Below are 20362 nucleotides of genomic sequence, written 5' to 3'. Positions count from 1 at the left end.
TTTATTAAAAAATAAAAAAAAAAAAAAAAAAAAAAAAGAAAACAACATAAATATTAAAGTACGTTTCAATGTTGGGTGAATTTTGTTTTTAGATGCCAATAAAACTTATTTGTTTGATAACAGTGTTCTAGGAATTGTATTTTTTTAATCTACAAATTCTTAAAACGTTGGATCATTAGCAGCATGTGCTTAGTTGTTGCAGAAGTTTTTTTATTACTCTTGATAACAATGAAGAACTGTGTGGTGGAAAAACATGTACTTTGATATAAAAATCATGCAGTCTCATTAGTATGTATGTAATATCTGTATATATTTATTGTGTAAATCCTATGTAGATTTTTCTGTTTCTCTGTATGTCTGTCTTCATGTACATACAGAGAAAAATAGTTGATAGTTTAGATTATAAAATATTCTTTAAAATCGGATAGAAAATTAGAGAAATTTGGCTAATTGACAATGCTCATAGTCAAAACTCTTAGCCTTTATGAAGGTAAAATAAGAAATATTGTAAAGAAATGCATTGACAGTTTGGCAATTCTTTTTTAACATAGTTAGGCATGAAGCCAGAGTTAGCATGGAGCCAGAATTCACTTAAATGCTTGCATTGCTTTGTTTCACATTATATTTGCTATTCTGCATAGATACTGCTAGTACTAAAGTACTTATCGGTCACTTGCCTGAGGTGAATTTCTTAATTGCACAGAATATATAGAGGTGTTGATGGATTTAAAAACATTATATTTCAGGAACAAAGTGTCCATCATGTGTTCTGTAGGCTGTGGGTAACACTGTTCAGATTAGCCTCCAAGGTAAACTGAGTAGCAGAAAAATTGGGGATTGGTTTCCTATTTATTTATTTATTTTTGCTTTTAATTATCATTTATTTGCTATTTGTTTCTCCTTTGGGTTTTACATATATATATATATATATATATATATATATATATATACACACATATATTAAAAACCATTGGTTTTTTTTTTTTTTCATTCCTAATGAAGGCTTTTATTTGGTCCTATGAATAGTCCTTTTGTTTCCTATGCATTCCCAGCCACTCATCATTTGCTCTATTTCTCTAAAATTCTTAAGCTACATTTGTCAAGCCTGCCTAAAAAATAAGGATAGAACACACCAGCCCTGTAAAGATGGATTTAAATGTAAATTTAAAATGGGATTGGTTTGGCTTACCTCTTGATAATCTAAACAGCTGTAAGAGCTTTAAGGTTGGTTCCTGGCCAAAAATCAAGTCATTTCTTCTTAAAGGTTCTGAACAGAAATAGTACATTATTACTTTTGTTATGTGAAAAAGTGGGTAAACGTGGAAATTTGGTGTTTACTTTTAAGGTAATTCAATATAGTCCAGTAATTTGAGTTGGTTTCAGATCTTTTCCTTAGGGTAACAGGAAAAACTGTGACAGTGGTGCAAAGTATTAACGTTCAGGAATGATTAGCCTTGTCCTTAAGGAAATTATATTGACTGGGATTTCAAACTACTTTAGTTGTATTTACCATTATTAAAATTAAGTGATATTCACTTGGATTAAGTAGCAATAAAAAATGTAGACTTTTCAGTGACTTTTGATCCCAAGTTTTTAATCACTGCTGGGCCTTCATGTGTAAACTTGAAAACAAAATATGTAGAAGCATCGCACTGGTTTGAAGATTCTGGTGGTGACAGTTAACCTAATCAGTTGTCAGTAGTGTATCTAGAAACCTATCTTGGGAGTGTGTGACACTCTTAAAATAGTTGAGAAAAATTTATGTCTACTTGTTCTCACTTTGTCCTTATTTTGTAGTATAGTATTTAAGTGAAAGGATATTACTCATCCTTATACTGAATTTCCCAAGTTTATATTTACGTTCACTAGTTTTTTGAATGATGGAGAGAAATTGTCTTTGATTAAGTTTGACGTAGAACCTATTGTGTTTTTGATGCGTTTGATCCCAGTGCTGTCACTAGACTACTAGCCAGTAGAAATAGCAAGGAGTGACCTGACCACTTGAGTACAGTTGTTCGAAGTGCTGCAGGCAGTATCTACATGAGCCACCAAATCAATAGTGTCTTGATTTGTGATGTGTTAGAGAACAATATGACTCTCAGTATAATAGACTACAGTTTTAGTAGATGCTTTCTAAATGGTTTTTTTTGCCTTTAAACATTTCGTTAATCATTGGCTTCTGTTTATAGCATAAATACATACAGTGCGCTTTGATCATTTATATTGCAGTTAGAAACTTGTTTTACAGCACAGCAGTCATCTGCAGCACATTGTAGGTGGAATGCTAAATTTATTTCAGTATGTAGGATGGGAAATGTTTAGCTTTGGAAGGTGGAATAGTATAAAATTATTTGTTTAAAACTCTGGAAATGACTTTATATAATATTTAATTGATAACATTTGTTCATTATTTAAGCTATTACATTCTTACCAGAGTTTCTTTTGTCCTGATAATTTAGTGGTCTCATTAAATGTATTGGCCATTTTCACTCATATAAAAGATTATAGTTTATGGAGCCACACGTTTAAGGTTGTTTTGGGGGTGGGTCGGTTTTATTACACTCAAAAAGAAAAACTTACCTCTTTCAGTTTGAAAAAGTATTTTTTTTATAAACACCATTGTTCATCAGATCTAAGGTGCCATTCATTGTAAGAAGCATCGTTCAGGAATAAAAACTGTTTCCAGCATGACATGCCAGGGATTACAAGACCCATCCTATTTCGGAAATGTCAAATCTAATGGTGTCTTAGAATCAAAGAAATGCGGTATTCATTATGAACTTTATATAGATATATATATAATCCCTTATTCATTGAATGATTTAAAGAACATTTTGATGTTTTTTTGTCATTGTATATATTTCAAATGGGCACAACTTTAAAGAAAAAGTAAATTTTAATATCCAATTAAAAATAATTTTGTTATACCTTATGTGCCTTTATTATTACTTTATGGGGTGCTATATTAATAAAATGTTTTAAGGGCTTTTAACTTTCAGAGAAAGGAAACATTAAAATTTTTCTCTTTAAATGTTTTACATAACGTAGAAGAGGAGAAGCAAGTATCTTTATATTCATTTTTAAGATAGGCAAAATTAAAAACTAAATATTTGTAAATATAATAAATACTGCAGTGTGGCAGAGAATTATAAATGTTTCCTTAATTGAGGATGCTGTGGTTTTATATAAAACATCTTTTAAACTATAACTTAAGTTTTTTAAGCACTAAAATTTTAATTTTCCACTTCAAAAGAAATAAAGGTTACTACTTTTTAATGGGAGATTTAAATACAAGACACCTTGGTTTAGCAAAACTTTCTGGAATTAGAATTCAAAATTAATGGCCCAGATTGTTTTCTTTAGGGGGGTGTATACTTTAAATAGGGATGTACATATTGAAAACAATTTGAAATACTCTGTGGTTCTCAGACAAGAAATATACAACAGAATCACCTGTGGAAATAGGAGGTGGGGGGATGTCACCACAGACTTACAAATACAGAATCCCCTAGGAAGATACATATTTTTATACACACACACAAACACACACACACACACACTCACACACACACTCACACTCTTCCCTGGGTGTATATGTATGCTTTTTAGAACCCCACAAACTACCACTTCAAATAGATTAAAACATGTAAATACTTAATATGCCATGCACTTGAGATTCTTCAAAAAAAATTTTAAGTAAAATACTTTGGTAATACAAAAATTATTTTTAATGTTTCAATAAAGTATATACTTGTGGCAGTTGGCATTGGAGTATGAATAAAAAATAGAGAAGTCATCACAGTTCTAAACTCATTAAAGCATTAATAATTAATCAGAAAGATGAATTAAGGGAAGAAAGGCATGGAAGGAAACATCTTGACATGGTTTTATAGGAAGTATTTTTGACTCAATTGAGACTTAGTTATAGGATACCTCAAAGAAAAATTTACTTGATTTAAATGCTTTGATTATGGAAAGGGACCCTTTGGGACAAGATTGTGAGTGTCAAATTTATCAAGGACTAGTAATATTTCTAGTAGGACTACTTAGATGTGGTTGCATGTCAGAAACTAACACAGATCGGTGGTTTATTTTGCATGAGCTTTGCTGAGACATTTTTCTTCCCCTCTACTTAATTCTCTCCTGTTTTGGGGTTCTCTTTTCATTCTATATGTACACTTAGAATTACTCTGCCCTGTTCTAATCATGCTATAGAACAAATAATCTAAGTAACTTGTAAACTATAATAGTAGATCAAGGGGTAGAATTGTGCTAATGGACTAAGTTTACATCATAGAAGTGGTAGGTGCATCGGATAGTAGGATTGTAGCAGGATTCTCACACAGGAAGTCATGACACCAAGGCTTTTCTTTCCAGGAAGCAACTTTATTCATGCCAGCATGGCTCAGTTGTGTTTGTACCCTAAGAACTGAGCCCCGAACGCCTGTGGCATAGTCTTTTATGCATTTTTGACTTCTTTGTTTTCCATATATGGTAACACACAAACATGCAGTCTGATTAAGTGGTCTCATGTTACAAGGTCGTGAGCGAGGTTATGTTCCTGTGTAGCCAGGTTGCCTTGAGGGTTTTTGTTTTTTGGGTTTTGTTTTTTCATTTTTTAGGGAGGGGACCCTACCACAGGATGACCTATAGTGAAGGAAGTGGAGGAGGGAGCTCTTATGCACAGAGCTCACTAGATGGTAGAGAGTAAACTTAGAACTTGTGACTTTGAGCCCTGAATTAATGAGAAGTAGAGGAGTTTAATGAGCGCACTCTGGCATAGCAATGGCAGATATGTTGCACTTGGTTGACCTGTGTTGTTTGGCCCTCTCCACACTCCATGGGAGCTATCACTGTTTTGTCCTACTTTTCTGCCTTTCTCAGAATTCTGCAATCCTTCTCGGGGCACCTGGGTGGCTTAGTTGGTTAAGTGTCTGACTTCTGCTCAGGTCATGACCTTGCAGTTCATAAGTTTGAGCCCTGCGTCGGGCTCTGTGCTTGACAGTTCAGAGCCTGGAGCCTGCTTCGGATTCTGTGTCTCCCCCTCTCTCCCTCTGTCTCCCTCTCTCTCAAAAATAAATAAGCATTAAAAAAAAAATGTAAAAAGCGTCATCATAGCACTCCAGCCTCCTTTTTGACCCTTTATTCCAAGCAAGGACTATCAGTTGGATATAATTGTATTGAAAGCAGTTTGCTGCCCCTTGGCTTAGCGGTTTCTAGGGTCATTTCTAGTGTTTAAACACCTTGAGTATATGAAATAAATTTTCTCCTCTGTAAAAGACCACTTGAGGAAACCAGAGGAACAAAAGGAAAGACTAACAACATTGGAACTTTTAAAGAGACCACAGATTTCCATGCCATTAGGTTTTCAAAACTATTTTTAACATTTGCTAGATATATACGTCTTTTAGACAAGTTACTGTATCTCCAGGCATCATTTCTTAATAACTAATCTGTACGGTTACGTTTTTAAAATGGTCATTGTTGATGTTAGCTAGTACTTAACAGACGTGTACTATGTGACAAGAACTGGGATAATTTTATTACCTGTATAAGACTCATGACAATCTTGTATTTTAATATCTATTTTGCTAACAAGCCTGTCACAGATTTGTTTCCCAGGGTCACACAACTTGTAAATATTTGAGGAAAGATTAAAACGCAGGTCTATCATTTTGAAAAGTTAGTGTGTAGCACCTGCTAAGGTTCGAGACATACATGGCAGAGGCTCACCCAGTGTTAGCTCCTCTTCTCTTTAAAAGGCAAAAAAAAAAAAACCAAAAAAAAAAAAACAATAAAAAGATAAAAGGCAAATAAATTTGTGCAGGCAGACATAAACTTGAACAGCCAGTCTTCTCCTTATAGGATAAGGCTTCATTTAAACACTAAACTGAATTTGTATTTTCCTTATTACAAGTACCTGTGGGACTCTCTCCTTTTCCTATAGCTAAATAATCACTCCAGCTGCATTTTCTTAGATTCTGTTTTCAGGGTTTGGGTTTTTCTTAAGGTTATGCTATGATATAGTATGGTTAACTTTCTTAAGATGGTATTTTGAGGTTTTTGTTTTTGTTTTTGTTTTTAATGTTTTATTTATTTTTGAGAGAGACCGAGACAGAGCACGAGAAGGGGAGGGGCGGAGAGAGAGGGAGACACAGAATCCGAAGCGGGCTCCAGGCTCTGAGCTGTCAGGACAGAGCCCTACTCAGGGCCCAAACTCATGAACCACAAGTTCATGACCTGAGCCAAAGTCAGATGCTTAACCGATTGAGCCACCCAGGTGCCCCAATAACATGCTATTTTGGAGGCAAGTTTGTATTGCACTGATATTAAGGAAGATTTTTTTTTTTTACTGCAACTTTCCCACAAATAAAATATCAAAACTTATTTATCTTTTAAAATGTTTAAATATATGTAAAGCGGAGCCAGTGGTTGCTTGCAAGTTTATATTTTAGATTGTGGCTGTAGGTGCTCCTGTCAAAATTCGGCATTTATACACTCTGTGTATTGACAAAACTTAGTAATCCGTTTTCTTGTGTATAAAGCTCCTATATTAAGAATATTCCATGGCTTGAATTAAGTGAAATGTGTCAGGTTGTCTTTACACATAGTAAGCATTCAGTATTGGTCTTTATTCACCACTTGAAATCAGGCAGTTTTAGAGCCCAGCTCTGTTGTCTTTGATAGCAGCGGATAATTTGCAGTCATTTTACTTTTCTCAAATATATAATCTGATTCTAGGTTTTCTTTCTCTTCAAGTCTTCTGTTCAAATCACGAAACTTAGATTCATTTAAATTTTAATTCATAGCATGTCCTGGTGCTGGCCTTTGATCACCTTTTCCCAAGTCTTTGGACAGATGACTTTAAACATTGTGGCCATATTACTGGCTAATTTGCATGTCAGGGGAACATGCTTATTATATTTGTGAGATTTCTATTTCTACTAATCTTGTCAAAGGTAATTATTATTTTACTTATGATTATTACATGAAATAAAAAGTTCTGCATTTGAACAATGAGTTTTTAGTAACAGGAGTCTTGTGTTTATTACTGAACTTGGGTCAGTTTGCATATTAATAAGAATGTTAGTAAATCAGAAGACTTGTGATGAGTAAAATTAACCTTTGAAAGTATAAAGGATAAAACTGTTTCAGAATTGATCTTTCTGTGATGACTGAAATTAGTTTGGACGTTTTAAATAGGAGAGGGTAGCATTTACCATCTCTGCAAGTTCTGAAAAGCATCACATCTTATATAGTGTGGTCATACCCAGGATAAGGATTTAGAGATTGCTAAGTAGTTAAACTATCAGGGCTTACGTTAGGACATTTTTAAAAATTTACTTAATAATATTTTAACTATAGCCCTTTGTTTTTATCATACTACTTTATGAATTGTTAGCCAAATGACCACAAGTTAAAATGCATTCTCACTGCAGGACTTGGGAGAAGGGCTTGGGTACGGAGAGGCTTAACATTTTTGACCTCTGTGTTGTGAACATTGTACATAATTTATCTTCAGAAATACACTGTTTGGTAGGATTGTTACCTCTTTTTTACAAATGAAGAAGCAAATTCAAGTTCAGGGTTAAACGGATTTAATTTGCACAGGTGTTTGATGCCAGGTTTTGCTGACTCTGAAGCTATGCTTTACTTTAAAAGATGCTGTTTTGGAAAGGTAGATTTTAATTCATGATCTGTGTAATTAGTTTCCTGCTACAACAACATTGCCAAACATCGGGGGTCTTAGAACAACAGAAACTTAGTCCCTCACAGTTCCAGAGGTGAGAAGTCTGAAATCAAGGTGCTGGCAGAGCCATGTCTCTCTCTGAAGGCTCTGGAGGAGAATCCTTCCTTTTTGCTTCTTAACTTCTGGCAGTTCTAAGCAGTCCTTGGTGTTCTTGACTTGGAGATGCACTTCAGTCTCTGCCTCTGTTGTCAGATGATGGGCCGTCTTCCATCTCGTGTCTTCACATCATCTCCGTGTGTGTGTGTGTGTGTGTGTGTGTCTAAATTCTCCTCTTATAAGGACATCAGTTCTATTGGATTAGGAGCCCACCCTACCCCAGTATGGCCTCATTTTAGCTAATTACATCTACAATGACCCTATTTCCAAATAAGGTCACATTCTGAGATACTGGGAGTTAGGACTTCAACATATATTTTTGGAGGACACAAGTCATAACAGCCTAGGACTGAATTCTGTAACTATTTAAGATCTAAGTAAACAGACCTTGAAAAATTTAAAACACACACAGTGGGAAAGGTAGTCACATTTTAGAGTGACAAAACACATCTTTATTGAATTCTATTTTTAAGTTACCTTGGGTATTACAACAGTCAAATCTCTAGTACAAGAATTGCAAGCCGTTAAAACGCAGTAGCACTGCCTAGCTTTTTAGATGAATTTGTAATGCCCAGTATAAAAGTTAATTTCTTTAGTAATAATTGAATTAAAAGAATTTGGAAAGAAAATGCTGTACTATTAGTATTATATAGCAAAGAATCTTTTTAGTGCAAATTACTCTTGCATTAAAAAAATTGACTTTAAAAAGTGGAGGTTTTTTAAAAACTTTATTAAATATAGCTACCCTGAAAATTGCTATGTGTCTTTCCGTTTCACTTCTGTTTGTTTTAAATAGTTTAGCATTTTCTTTTTTGTCTACTCATTAAAAATTTACCTTAAGTGATAGGACTATCACTTTGCCATTTCAGTGGTTTATTAGAAATTAGTTTTATTATTTGCCAAATAAATAACCAATTTATTTGCTATTTTTATTTAGTGTTACAACCTTAATACATTTCTCTATTTCTTTTGGTAGAATTAGCACAATTTGTATTTGATCAAGTAAAAAGAACTTTGTATCAACTGAAATCAAAGTTACATGAATATATAGGTCTTTACTAAATAGGTGTCTTAACAAAGGCCCCTGTGACTTCATAGAAATTTGGACAGTTCTTCTTGTTTTTGTTTGAAGAACACCAAAGCACTTAAAACACTGCCTGGCATGTCATATTATGTAGGTGTTCACTATTGTAATTGTGGATAATGGCCAGTAGAGACTTCGGGACATGCAAAGTAGTGTTGTATTGGCTGCAAATAATTAAGGGATTATTTGTACAGATTTGAATATTCAAAATGAGGAAAGAGAGGATAGGGGAGTTTTGTGTGGTTCTTGGAGCTTTATAGGTCTTTTGAGACTTTTTTTTTTTAACCTCCAAAGCTTCAACTCCTCGAGTTTATTTGTCTGGTGCTTTAGGCTAGTGGCAAGCATCCTGTTGGCCCAAGTGGCTTGCCTGTCATGAAGAGGTGGCTGTGGTCTAATAACAGGAAGAACAGTTAAAAAGCTTCCTTCCTGGGGCACCTGGGTGGCTCAGTTGGTTGAGTGTCTGACTCTTGATTTTGGCTCACGTCATGATCCCAGAGTCGTGGGATCGAGCCCTGTATCAGCCTCTACACTGAACACGGAGCCTGCTTGGGATTCTACCCACCCCCCCCCCACCCCCGCCCCATCCCTCTCCCCAGTTCGTGCTCTCTCTCTAAAATAAAATTTTTAAAAAGTCTCCTTCCTTTTGTTAATTGCTTAAATGTGTCCAGATAGTAGTAATTCAGTGGTTAAAAATAGAGCATTCCTCATTTTTTTATTCAATAAAGCAGGAATTTGAGTTTTAAGAGTATACATTTTTCATGAGACTTGAGAAAGGCTAATTAGAAATGAAGAAACGATTTACACTCCTATGAATATATTCATGCTAAAAATATTGTTAATCACTGAAATAAACTAAATACTTCCTTAAATTGTGTCTGACTCAGTCCATTGAATGGGAAACCACAGTTAGAAAAATGATTTTCCAGATCTCCTTATTTGATACTAAGAGTTTGAAAAACATTTAATCCCAAAATAAGTGTCAAATAAAATTTGAGATCCAAGAGATTATCTGTTGGAGGAGAGGAGTAAAGTTACTTAACTACTGCCAATTCTGAAATCTCTAGTCACTCATAGTAGCCAGTTTAAGAAGATACATAGGATTCTTGACTCCATTAGCAATCACAAAATGCAACAGTAACTAGTTATCTGTACTTTCAAATGTGAAGCAGTAATTTTTAAATCATAGCTTTACAAAAATAACAGCTAGACTCTTTCGGGGATAATGTAAAATTTAATTGTTACCTTGATACAGAAAGCTAATTTTGGAATGGGGCAATCCCTTAACATGTTAAAGCTCTTACCTTTCTTTGCCACCTTGGTCATTTTAAGTTTATTTGTTGGACTAAAGATACAGCTGTAGCTTTAGTCTTTATGTGGAAGAGTCGAAATACGTAGTATACCTGCCGCCAAATTCACAATTCAAAGCCTTTATTTTGTTTTAAGCTGTGTATTTCAAGTTTTCTCTGTAATACAACTTCTATATTCTGGGCATGTAGAAATCAGTAGTTCACATTTTAATCAGTGGCAGACTAAGGTTGATTTCTAAATTACTATTGGTTTTCAAAGGGTGAAAAAATGGCTTCCCTCACTGCAAAAACAATTGTATTTAACCAATAGTAAAGCTAGGGAATGTGGAAATACTCATGGATGAAGAGAAAATTTTGATGGGAGGGTTCACCTGAGAAACTATAGGGATAAAGGCACTAGCCTTTACATCTCCTTAGCCTCTAGCTATCTAAGGGTTATAGACAAGGGTATGGCCCTGATTCTTTCTAAGCCACTAAACATCAGATGGAAAGGATTTTAAGAGTATGGAAATAGTGTGACCAGGTCTTGAAAACAATGGTGATATCTAGGTTCAGAGAATTAAAGAAGGCTGACACTTTGTGATTAGTCATTAAGTCCTTTGAGGTGTAATTGTCTCAGTTTTTCCAAAGGAATACTTGCTAATTTTCCCTTTGTTCTTAGCAATTTGGACAGCTCTCCACTCTTTTTTTGTACCTGTAAGCAAGGCCTTTTGTTGGGTTTGGCCTTTAATGTTGTGTTTGTCCTCAAATTATCTACTCAGGCACACCTTACATAGAGCACTTATTCTGACAGGAAGTAGTTAAGCCAGGTTGATTTTTCTTGGTAAATATTTTTGCTATTGTTCAGTGAGTAGTCTGACTTTACTTCTGTTTCTGTCTTGGCTGTTTACCTTTTTAATTTAACATTTCAAATAGTTTCTGATCAAATACAACTCATAGTTGGAAATATGTGTGTGCACACTCATATACACATGCATATATCAGATACCTTCTCCTCAAAGAATCTTCAGCAAACGTAAATTTTCTTTTGATCTTTTTGTAATGGCACTTGACTGTTCTCTCAGGAATCAGACAACTTAAAATCAGTGTCTTGTCTTTCTCAGATTTGAGTCTCACATCTGCTTACCAAACTTGTACTGCTTTAGGAATTAGATCTTTAAATTCTTATTGTCTTACCCGGGCCAGCTCAGTCTTCTTTAAGTGCTCCAATAACCAGAAATTAATACTAAATGGGTACTCAGTACTAAATATATTCTCAGAGAATGAAGGTGAGCAAGAGCCACCTTTATAAAATATAGTCTTTAAAGCAGTAATATTGGGGCACCTGGCTGGCTCAGTCAGAAGAGCACGTGACTCTTGATTTCAGGGTCATGAGTTCAGGCCCCATGTTGAGTATAGAGATTACTTAAATACAATTTTAAAGACATAAAGCAGTAATATTTCTGACAGCTGGCTAAAGTACTAGCTTTAAATCATTTTTTAGTTACTCATCTTCTAATTGATGATAGCCTAATAATACTCATTTACTATCCGGTGCTCTTAATGCCATCAGTACTATGGGTCACTTTGTGGATTTGCTTCAGCTTTTTTCTTGGACCAGCTGAGTCCAAAGCTGCCAAAAGTCAGCTGAGGCTGAACAGGACTTGAGAGAGGAGCCAGAGGGGTGCGGCGCTGAGAGTGACCGCGACGGGTGGGGGAGTGGCCCTTTCAGCCTTTGACCAGATGCTTTCTGCTCAAGCTCAGAGCCCTTTTCTTTTTCTCTTTTCTCTTTTCCTGTATGGACATATTCTTGGATGTCCTAATTGATGAACCACTATTCTAAACTCCTTTTTATCAAACTGATAAATTCAAAGCAGAGCACTTCATTGTATTGAGCCGGTGTACCTAGGATTGATTCATAGGAATAAAGATGGCATGTTTGGCTCATCATGTATCACAAGTACATATTTGAAATGCCAAGCAGTAGACCTCTTGGGATGATGATTAAAAAACAAAAAACCCAGACATTTCTCTGGTTTTGGAATTTAGCCCAGGAAAGAAAACCCCTCGGGTGCTCCTGCTCAGACAGCCAGATACACGCCCTTGAGCCCTCTAGTAAATGAGCATTCATGGCCTATTCATGGCATTCCCAATGCCTTTGTGCCACCGTAATTATTCATACACCCTTATGCTTGCTAAGCATAACGTAATCTGGAATTTACTTCTGTAACAGAACCTCTGAAGACTAGCTAGCACTCTTGCTTCTGGCTTTCCCATATCTTTCTGATCTCACAGCTTTCGTCTACAATTTAAAAAAATCTTTGAAGCCATAGGTGAGGGACTCACGTTATTTTTAACTGTAACTTGCACAGTAGAAAGAACCCGGAGCCTGAGGAAAGTTAACATTGTAATTGATGAGTAATGGAATTTGTTATCTTTTTATGCTACAGCATTTGGGTTTGTTTTTTATCTAGAGCCAGAGTAAAAAATATAGAAGGCGTACCAACATTTCCTTCCCCCCCATGGATAGACACATAAACTTTTACTCCCACAACTATGACAGATACCATTAAGCTCCTTCCTACCGACAGACTCCTTCCTGCTGAGTCCCAGATTTTCCACATTGCTGCTTCAACAGTCGCCGCGAGTCCGTTGTTAGCTTTAGATCTGAAACTTCTTCCTGGTCCTGAAGGAAGTTACCAAAAGTTAAGGGGTTAATTGTATGCCTTTTTAAAGCAGTTATTCTGGTGTCATCCTCTCAAGGTCCAGGGTACAGGTTTTTGCTTCTTAAGGTGACATTACATGATGTTACTTGACATTAACACTGTAACGATAATATCCTGTCTTTGCCTTCACTGGCCTTGAGATGCAGTCTAATCTTGCATAAGTTAGTGAATTAAGTGTTTTGTTCTGAATTCTTCCAAGTATTTTTCAAACAAAGCTAGGAATATAAAGTTACTTACTAACTTTTTAACTTTATTAACTTTTAATTTCATGGGTGTCCTAATGCCCTGGTTATATTTTGGCCTTATTTTAGCTTATTTTTACCTTATTTTAGGGCAAAGAATCCTTAATGAAGATGTTACATGGAATAATTACATCTTTTGCCATTTGTTTTAGGTTGGCTTTAACCTTGTCAGTAAAATGGCTTCCAGTACTGGAAACATGCTAAGGCATGACTTTTGAACCCAGTTAATTTTTGTTTCGGATATTAAAATAAATTTTTATTTTTTTTAAAAAGTTAAGGGGACAATTATTTTTATTGAATTAGATTAGAGGAAGAGTTTTGAGAAGGAAACAGAATTGAAAAGAACCCAGAGAATGGAATTAGGATTAATATATTTGCATTATTTCCCAGAGAAAGTAAAACGAGTGAGAGGCCAATGCTAAGATTATTTAAGAAAAGAGCAGGAATTGTTTAGCACCTAAATAACCTAGATTTCTTTTTGAAATGAAAAGGTGAAGTGTAACATTAAGCTTTCATGATTATATAGTCCAAGTTGTTAGTATAAAATATTTTAAGATTATGGGTGATCGTGGAAATCCATGCATATGGCCTTACTGACTTTGATGTTGAGCACCCTCAAAAATTGGATCCATTTTGTTTATATCAAGAAAAATAAAAAGTTTCAGAAATTTGTCCACTTTGGAACTTGACTGAACTCTGTACTTTGAATTGATTGACGTGTCTAGTAAAATCTGATTTGTCTAATGTTGGCTTTGAAGTAATTTGATTTTTAATGTGTAACCATACATAGACTTGTTTTTCTATGAGTAGCTTAAGACTTGAGCCAGATAATTGAAATCCTTAGATTTGCTAAACTATAATTGAATTATATTATGTCTAGACTGTCCTTTAACTATACTTATATTCCCTTTCTTAATTCTTATGCTTTTTTGCATGTTTCCAAAGCACATGCAATTTCTGTTCCTTTTGGGAGGAATGGAGACATAACCTAACAACCTTAGACATAACCCTGATTGCTGTATGGACATGTTTACCTTAGGTAAATTCTTTTGCTTGGTTGTAATCCTAGGTATCATTTTGTAGTTAGGTTTTGGATAAAGTGCATGGGATTTTCCTAATATGCCCACTATCAGAGATCATCACATCACAGGCCTTAAGTGTACAGATCAAATTGCAATCAGAGATACACTTGAATGATGTTCACAGTGGTCTTTAAAATATGGAATTTCAGCTTAATTTTTCGTCCTTTGATCAGTCTATACAGCAGACCTGAAAGTGAATCCAACTTGAATTTTCTTCCTTTAGAAGAGAATGGAGGGGCGCCTGGGTGGCGCAGTCGGTTAAGCGTCCGACTTCAGCCAGGTCACGATCTCGCGGTCCGGGAGTTCGAGCCCCGCGTCGGGCTCTGGGCTGATGGCTCAGAGCCTGGAGCCTGTTTCTGATTCTGTGTCTCCCTCTCTCTCTGCCCCTCCCCCGTTCATGCTCTGTCTCTCTCTGTCCCAAAAATAAATAAACGTTGAAAAAAAAAAAAAAAAGAAGAGAATGGATAACATATCCAAAACACTTACACAGTATTAATATTAACTTCAGATGGTTGCAAAGCCTAAAGGAATTCTGTTTAGCTAGTGAAGCTAATCAGTTGAGATTATAACCAATACTGGTTTCTCTCTAGTGGTTGCTCTCATACTCTTGAACATGTTCTTGTTTTGCGGTTTAGTTAGTGCGGATGAGAGTTGTTGCCTATTATAGCTGGGACTTTTATTTTAACATATTTTGGTGTGAGATGTGTTTGGTTCTTGAGGAAGATAACTGCTTAATGCAAATCCAGTTCCATTAGCTACACATGAAGGTGCTTCAGTAAATTTATGGATCCAGGAAAAAGAAAAAAGTTTCTGGGGCAAGTTTCCTTGTTTTTTAAAGGATGTTTTTAAGAAGATTTTTATTTTATTTTTTTTTCAACGTTTATTTATTTTTGGGACAGAGAGAGACAGAGCATGAACGGGGGAGGGGCAGAGAGAGAGGGAGACACAGAATCGGAAACAGGCTCCAGGCTCCGAGCCATCAGCCCAGAGCCTGACGCGGGGCTCGAACTCCCGGACCGCGAGATCGTGACCTGGCTGAAGTCGGACGCTCAACCGACTGCGCCACCCAGGCGCGCCAAGAAGATTTTTAAATGAGACACATTTCTTTGCAGATCACTTTTCTTGGTAATTTTGACAAATATTGCACATGAGGTCTCTTTTCCTTTGTATGGGGGCAACTGCTTAAACAAGTAACCTTTTGATATTTTCAGGAAATTATAAATATAAATATGTTATTAAAACATAAATCAGATTTTCAAGTTGTAAAGACTCTATTTGGAGGATAAAATATCTAAAATGGCTAGTTAAAATGTCTTCTGAACTAGCCACTTTAAAAAAAATTTCTTTAATGTTTATGTATTTTTGAGAGAGAGAGACAGACAGAGCATGAGCAGGGGAAAGGCAGAGAGAGAGGGAGATATAGAATCTGAAGCAGGCTCTAGGCTCCAAGCTGTCAGCACGGAGCCCGATGCAGGGCTCGAACCACAAGCCATTAGTTCATGACCTGAGCCGAAGTTGGACGCTTAAGTGACTGAGCCACCCAGGTGCCCCTGAACTAGTCACTTTTGATAGTGTAGAGCAGTGAAGCTTTTGGGGCCCAGGTATTAATTTTTTCTCTACACTGAGCATAAATGTAATGTGGACTAATACCCAGCAGCATATGAAAGTTAATATGACAGTTTTTCAAATGTGATGACTAATTTAAAATACTAGGTTATTTTACTTTCGTGTCTTAAAGAAAAGTGTTGATTGTAATGGGTAGGATTTGGGACAAATAAAATACAGAAACTTTCCTATTGAAGACTTTACAAAATTATGGTAAAATCACATATTCAGGGGGCACCTGGCTGGCTCAGTAGGTAGAACATGCGACTCTTGATCTTGGGGTTGTGGGTTTGAGCCCCACGTTGGGTGATTACTTAAAAATAAAATCTTTTTTAGAAATTGCATATTTGGCAGAAAAAAGATCATTTTTTACCTGTAAATTTTTGTTCTGGCCAAAAAGAAGATGGTTCTTTTAAGAGAATACTTTTTACGGTTATTCATTTCCTTAAATTGTTAAGATATTTTATTAAAGATCCTTCAGTGTAATCCTCAAGCTCAGGTTCCTTTTGTGTACTATTTTCTGGAGAGCTCATAAAGGGAAGTCACACTACTTTTGAAGCCTGAGAGAATAGAAAGTATTTCTTAGACAGATTGCTTTCCCTGGTTACATGCCTCTACCATTCTCTGCAGAATGATTCCAAAACTTTTCCACTCAACACAAAACATGCTTATTTCCCCGTAACGGAGGACCTTCCTCTTTTCTAGTGGTACAGCTGATGGATGGGAACCACTTGTTTCACCCAGTATCTCTAAGCTTACTTAAAATTATCTGATCTCTGCCACTGGACCATTTGTTCTCAACCAGGAAGATTTTGCCGCTCTCTTTTCCCCAGGTGACTGACATTTAGCCATGTCTGGAGACATTTTTGGTTGTCATATTTGGGATAAGGTTGGGAATGCTATTGGTGTCCAGTGAGTATTAGGAGCAAGGATGCTGTTAAATATCCTGCAATGCATAGAACACCCCCTATGACAAAGAATACTCTCTCCAAATGCAAAAGTGCTGGAGTTAAGAAACCTTACTGTAGTCTTAGGAGCACGTGTCACTCCTTGCCTCCCTCCTGTATTTTTAACTTTTCCCTCTTCACTTGCCCCAAGTTTTCCTATTAATGTGCTTAAGTCTCTCACACAAAGTAAGTGTGCCCTTGACCTTTTCTTCTTTTCTGGTTTCTGGCCTCCATATTTCTTTACAGGAAGATCTTTGGAAAGGGTGTTTCATTTGTTTCCATTTCTTGTTCCTTCTCCTCCTCCGTGCACTGTAGTCTGTTTTTGACCTCACCAATCCACTGAAACTGTTCTTTCTAAACTCATCACGGCCATGCTGGACTCCATGATCTGTTTACCTTTCCCTGGTGTCCTTATCTGGTCTCTACCATAAACATTGTGTTTCATCGATTTGATATAATTTGCAGCTCCTCCAGAGTGTTTGACTGCTTGTCTTGAGGTTTCTTATGCCTGCAGTGGGATCCTCCCCTTCTCTACTGTGCAGACTCCTGTTTGTCTTCAGGACTGAGGGCAAGAGTGGCATCTTTAGCCTTTTCTCCTTTCCCCTGGAAAAGTAGTCATTCATGCTGCATACCTTTATTATTAGAACTTTGTGGTTATGGTGCAATTGTTGACATGTCTGCTCTTCAGAGGCTGAGATCAGATCTTATTTGTGCTCCTGGTGAAGTGTCTGAATCAATACACATTTAGTAAAAATTTCTTGAAAGAATTTATAATTTGGGGTGCCTGGGTGGCTCAGTCGGTTAAACGTCTGACTTCGGGTCAGGTCATGATCTCACGATTTGTAGGTTCAAGCCCCATGTCGGGCTCTGTGCTGACAGCTCAGAGCTTGGAGCCTGCTTCAGAATCTGTGTCTCCCTCCCTTGCTCGCATTCTGTCTCTCTCAAAAATAAATAAACATTAAAAATTTTTTTAAAGAATTTTTAATGTTTTGAAAGAATAATTATTAAAAGAAATTAGAAGAGCCAAAAAAAAAAAAAATCAGAGATCTGGAAAAATTTGTTCTTAGCAGCATAAAGCCTTTAGACTACAAACAAGTTCACACTTGGAAGCTTGTTAGAAACTCAGAGTCTCAGGCTCCATCTCAGATGTACTGAATCAGGATCTGCATTTCTTTTTTTTAATTTAGAGTATGAGTCAGGGAGAGGGACAGAGGGAGAAAGAGAGAATCTTAAGCAGGTTTTACGCTCAACGTGGCACCTGATGCAGGGCTCAGTCCCACGACCCACGGCTCATGACCTGAGCCATAATCAAGAGTCAACACTCAACCATCTGAGCCACCCAGGCACCCTAGGATCTGCATTTTTAAAAGCTTCTCTGGTGATTTGTAGGAATGATAAAATTTGAGAAACAGGGCTCTAGTTCATTTCTCTTTCCCCTAACAAATGTGGGTTTTCAATATGTTCAGTTGGAATACACACAATATTTTTGATGTTTGTGAAGATTAGAATACATACTTTCATAATTATATTTCTCATAAAACAGCAGTTAGCAGAAGCCCTGCGGGATACTTATTTCTGACAAGGAAGGGAGATCATTTTTTAACTAGAAGTGTTTCTTCTTGGTCGATGTAAGTTTTGACACCACCTCTGATAATGTTTGTAACAAGAGCTTTAAGTGTATTTCTCATTCTGTCTGAAAATGGAATTTCGTTACATCTCGTTATAGGCACTGTGGAGTTGGATTAAGGAGATAAATGCATAGACTTCTTTTAGTCCTTTCTGATTTGGAGGCAGAGGTCCCACTTTACCAGGAGATACTGGCATTGTGCCCATATGGAGTGGATATAATTTAATAAAATATTTGAAAGGTTTAAAAGTCATTGAAAAATGAGGTGTAGAAATTGGAAACTGTCAAGGCTTTGTTATTGAAAAGTTACTATAGAAGTATAACCCAGCTGTGCTTTTAAGATGAGCATATAATGGTGAGTGCTGTTATATGGCACAGCTTTTGTGTATTAAATATGTAGGGTTTCAACTGTACTATTAAAATTTCTATAACATAATTTCCAAAGATATAAGAAATCTGATTTTTTTTGGTTAATGGGTGTGAAAAAAAATGACAGCTCAAAGTTAAATGTTTTGATCAGACATTTAAAGTTCCAAGTCTCTTGTCAAATTCTTTGAAACAGTTTAAAGAAGTGTATTTATTTATTTACATTTTTTATTTTTTAAGTAATCTCTGTGCCCAACATAGGGCTTAAATTCACAGCCCCGAGATCGAGAGTCTCAGGCCTTTACGAACAGAACCAGCCGGGTGCCCCAAAGCAGTTTAAATATTTTAAATGCTAAAACTCTAAATACAAATGCTCGAGGGGTGAAAGTTGGAGAGAGCGTGTTACCACATGGGTTTATCATCGGAATAATGGAGAAACAAATTCACAGAAAATTCAGCAAATACTTACTGAAGAATGTGTATATTTAGTACTTTGATAGATAAAATTGGTGGTGGTAGTAGGTGATGGGAAAGATAGCAGGGGACAGACAGAACACAGCCCTTGCCTTCGAGGAGCTTGCCTTCCAAATGGGAGACCTCCAGTAAACTGTAGTCCGGTATAATGTGCTAAGCGCTGGAACAGAAGGATATACAGGATGCAGTGGACACTAGTTGTTAGATTTTGGTTACAAGTTGCATTTGTATTTCAGCAAATGAACTCCCTAAGTCTCAATATCCTTATCTATAAAACAAAGGTAAATATATCTTTCTGGAAGGCTTGTTTTGAGCATTAAATGCAAATACACGTCCAGTGCTTTGTGCAGTACCCAAAATAGACTGATGGCTTAATAACTGTTTGCTCCGTGGCAGTTACTGTGTCACTTCTAGCTTTGTGCCTTCTGCCTTACTTCCTTTTTTCTTTTCTTTTTATATTCATAGCCCTCGCGCATGGATTTGAGGGAGGCTCTCTAGAATCGTGGAGGTCAAAATCTAGATGCCTTTGGAAGTTTATTTTCTCTTATTACTCTCCTCTCAATGTCAATATAACCTAAGTTATCTTTCCATTTTTTTTTTTTTTTTAAGTTTCCGGAACGTGAGTGGTGTGGCCCTTTTACAGGATATTGCCTCTCATCAATTAACATCCGCAGTGTCCTGTAAGAAAGTCCCTGGGCTCATGTGGCTATTTAACTGTTAAAAATTAAAAATTCGCGGGGTGCCTGACTGGCTCAGTCAGAAGAGCATGTGACTCTTCATCTCAGGTCGTGAGTTCAAGCCCCATGTTGGGCAGAAGAGTTTACTTAAATTCATTTTCTCGTCACACCACCTACACTTGAAGGCTCAGTAGCTACATGTGGCTTGTGGCTACCAAACTGGATGACATAGTTGTGGAACACTTCCAAACAGTTCTACTTCATAGCGCTATGTAGAGCAGCGATTGCTGACAGTATAGGACCCAGGAAGTGGGGTGTTTACCTTAGCCGTTTTATGATAAATGGCCATAATTTAAAAATTTATATATATATCCAGTTTGGTAGCCACAAGCCACATGTA

General features: G+C 36.4%; 1 protein-coding gene across 8 annotated transcripts in view; it reads left to right on the top strand.

Annotated features, from left to right (window-relative positions):
- Nucleotides 1–20362, top strand: part of SCAF8 (SR-related CTD associated factor 8) — a 198181-nt gene that overhangs the window by 92705 nt on the left and 85114 nt on the right. The gene's annotated exons all lie outside the window — the stretch shown is intronic.

The sequence above is a fragment of the Herpailurus yagouaroundi genome, unplaced genomic scaffold (assembly GCF_014898765.1).
Source record: "Herpailurus yagouaroundi ecotype Mexico unplaced genomic scaffold, PumYag 198, whole genome shotgun sequence".
NCBI classification, from domain to species: domain Eukaryota; kingdom Metazoa; phylum Chordata; class Mammalia; order Carnivora; family Felidae; genus Herpailurus; species Herpailurus yagouaroundi.
Note: the sequence above shows the minus strand (reverse complement) of the source record. Positions and strands in the feature narration are given on the sequence as shown.